This window comes from Pongo abelii, chromosome 22, assembly GCF_028885655.2.
Source record: "Pongo abelii isolate AG06213 chromosome 22, NHGRI_mPonAbe1-v2.0_pri, whole genome shotgun sequence".
In the NCBI taxonomy this organism is placed as follows: Eukaryota; Metazoa; Chordata; class Mammalia; order Primates; family Hominidae; genus Pongo; species Pongo abelii.
The window spans coordinates 1,080,214-1,084,019 of NC_072007.2; the positions used below are offsets into that span (position 1 = coordinate 1,080,214).

A 3,806-nucleotide genomic window follows, 5' to 3' on the forward strand; every position below is an offset into this window, starting at 1 on the left:
TCCTTGATTGACTGATCGGTGGTGGCTGAGTTGCAAGCAAATGGGTTTCATCACCTTAAATGGTTTTGAACCAATGAAGCTATATTTCCTTAAAAAGAAGGACAGCCCATCGTGTGAACTATAGAGTTTGTGAACAAATTTATATTGGGTTCATAGATAGTGGCATCATGCACACAGACTCCTGCGAGTTCCCCTAAGGTCTTAGAGGACTGCTTTGCCTTTTGATCTGAGAGTTGCAAAGTTCTGTAAAGAATGGCCCTTGTGGATAAGCGCTAAGTCAAGAGACAGCGACTGGACAGAATTGTGAAGGAATTCGCTGCCAGATCATGAAAGACCCCCTAAGCCCCCAATCACTGGCGGCATTGCTGGTCGGCCATGACTGCACTGTGGACATGCCCATGCGGAAGGACCTGGCCACCGTGGCCTTCTGTGATGCAGTCCACGCAGGAGATCGACGAGAAAGTTCCAAACGGAGCCGTGGGCGCCATGATGTGCCACACCATCACCTCAACAGGGAGGATCTGGAAAATTTCTAGGCCTTGAGAGTGATCGTGCAGGTTGGCAGTGGCTATGACAACGTGTACCTCAAGGCTGCTGTTGAGCTAGGAATTTCTGTGTGTAACATCCCGTCCGCAGCCGTGGAAGAGACAGCCGACTCCACCATCTGCCACATCCTCAACATGTACCGGAGGAACACATGGCTCTTCCAGGCACTGTGGGAAGGCAAGCGGGTCCAACGCGTGGAGCAGACCTGCGAGGTGGCCTCGGGAGTGGCTCGCGTTCGTGGGAAGACGCTGGGCCTCATCGGCTAGGGTCGCACGCAGCAGGCTTTTGCAGTTCCAGCCACAGCCTTTGGATTCAGCGTCATATTTTATTACCCCTACTTGCAGGATGGAATCGAGCTGTTCCTGGGCGTGCAGAGGGTCTGCACACAGCAGGATTTGCTGTATCAGAGCCACTGCGCCTCCTTGCACAGCAGTCTCAGACAACATAAACACCACCTCATCAATGACTTTACCAGAAAGCAGATGAGGCAGGGAGCGTTCCTTGTGAACACAGCCCGTGGTGGCCTGGTGGATGAGAAAGCCTCAGCGCAGGCCCTCAAAGAGGGCAGGATACGAGGGGCAGTCCTCGACCTGAATGAGTCGCAGCACTTTAGCTTTGCTCAGGTCCGTTGAAAGATGCCCCCAGTCTCATCTGCACTCCTCAAACTGCCTGGCTACAGCGAGCAGGCGTCACTGGAGATGACGGAGACAGCTGCCACCGAGATCCTCTGAGCCATCACAGGTCGCATCCCAGGAAGCTTAAGAAACTGTGTGAACAAGGAATTCTTTGTCACATCTGTGCTTTGGTGGGAAATAGACCAGCAAGCAATTCATCCAGTCATCGTCGGCGTGGCTCCAGGAGGACTTCCTGCATCCATAGAAGGGATCTTCCCTGGAGACATCCCGGTGACTCACAACCTCCCGACAGTGGCACATACTTCCCAAGCGCCCTCTTCCAACCAGCCCACAATCACGGGGACAATCGAGAGCACCCCAACGAGAAATAACAGACAATGCCGGAAGGTAATCATTCAGATACACCTGGAAACAAGAGACAGTGAAAAATAGATAAACTAAGAAAAAGAATCTGACGCTCTTTTAAGCTGATTCTGGACGTATGCATCATTGATATTGCAGTGTTAAAACTACAAGAGCTAGAAAACTGAAGATGTTGTTTGCTTACGTAAGCTCTGAAAGACTAGGGTGTGATTTATTAACGACCAACTTCCGTTATTGTGTGTTAGGTTTTTCATCTGTGCGTCAAATCACAAAGAATAAACAGAACTTTTTCCTTTATCAGTCCCTTGGGCACAGAAGGTCCGGAACACCCTGCTCAGAATGTTGCATCAAGGATTCAAACATCAAAATAAAAACCATGAAGAGGAAATCCCCATCCTGTGACTTGAGTCCCTTCAGTCTGCAGGGACTCATTACAGCTGTTTGCTAATACGAAGATCACATTACTAGAAAATGTGGAGTAAACTGTTTGCCTGTGGTAGACACCTGCAAGCACAGGATTGAAGACAGTACTGCCTCCTGTACAGAGAAGCATCTGTCACATCTGAACTGCATACTGAGTGGGCAAGTTGGTTTTAAGTTCAGTAAAAGCCTCCGATAATGCAAAAAAAAAAAAAAAAATTAAGTTTCACAAGCTCTTTGTAATCAAGTATATTTTCTCAGTTTCAGATCCACTGCTATTTTATTGAGTGGAAAGTCTTGCACTAAAAGGGTTCAAGGAAAATAAGATTGCATTTCCTTATGTCACAGGAAACACTTTTAATGGTAACTTGTCAGATGGTCTATGAACAAACCCACTTTTTTAAACACTGATATAGTCTTCTTTTCTTCACGTTGTGTTTTATACAAGAACACTTCAGATGTATTGGATGTGACTGATTTTAACAAATTCTATTAGATTTGCATCAATTAGTTACATGTTCTATTCATAGTCTTTTGTGAATCATTGTCTTTTTGTTTAAAAAGATGGCCTATTTTGATCCTTTGATTAGGTACATTCCCGTTTTTGTAAGAAAAGAAAAATTTTTTAAATGGTCCCAAATAGAAAAATAATGACTATCAGAAGTACTTTTTGTTTTAATGTAGTGCGAGTTACCGTTACTGTAGTTGTTTATTGTAAAGATGGACATTTAGCATTCAGTGCAGTTTTCAATAAAATGTAATTAGAAAAGACTGCTTAATGAACAGAAACAGAATATAGACAACAAAAGAATATTAGAAGAAGTGATACATAAAGAAAATGAGATATCAATAAAAAGATTTTTAAAAACCAACAAGAATTGTGAATCTGAAGAACATAATAACTTATTAAAAATTTAATCAACAGTCACAAAAGCAGACTAATAAAGGAGAAAAAATTACACAATTGATGACATTGTAGTTATAAATATTGAGTGCTGAAAACAAATTTTTTAAACAGAATAGAGAAAAAAGTATGAGACGTACTGCACACCATCAAGTGGACCATTATATTTATAAAAGGTGTCTTACAAAAACAATATAGGACAAAAGTAATAAAGAGGTTATTTTTAAAAAGTAGTTGAGAAATCCCCAGATGACAAGGTAATTAAACAAGAGGAAATGCTTCCAAACAAAAACCTTCAACTGGAATAATATCACTTCAGAAATAAAAAACTAAGCCTTTCCAAAATAAATAAAAGTTGAGTGTGTTACTAACCACTAGAACAGTCCTAAAGGAAATGTAAAAGAAAGTCCCTCACTTCCAAGAATGAAATTATGCTGCACAGCATTATAAAAGCACATGAAAATAGAAAGTGCTATATTAAAGATAAATATATAAACAGGTGAAGAAATCTCTACTGTCATAATGATGGTGCACAAAACTTTCAAAATATTGCTATGGAACTTAAAAAATGAAGAACAAATCTGCATAAATGTGTGTCCATAGACAATAAATAAAGATAATATGTGATATTAATAACACAGTGGGAGTATGAAGAGGTACAACTTTGTATTCAGTTGAAATATAGTTGTTATATACTGTCATAACTTTAAGATGATTTATGAAGTCTTTATTTCTCAAGATGATTACCAAAAAATCCTGTAGAATGTATGCAAAAGCAAATGGGAAAGAAATTGAATCATGTCACTATAAAATCAACAAACAAAAATAAGTCAGTAGGAGAAAAAATGATAAATAACACATCTACAAGAAACACAGAAGACAATTACAAATAATAAAGTAATTTCATTAACTGCATTAATTACTTCAAATGTAAAAAG

At 40.5% G+C, this 3,806-nt stretch overlaps 1 pseudogene; it reads left to right on the forward strand.

The window, feature by feature from the left end:
* The first annotated feature begins 252 nt into the window (after positions 1-252).
* On the forward strand, positions 253-1,552 carry LOC129053949 (C-terminal-binding protein 2-like; annotated as a pseudogene).
* The last annotated feature ends 2,254 nt before the right edge of the window (positions 1,553-3,806 follow it).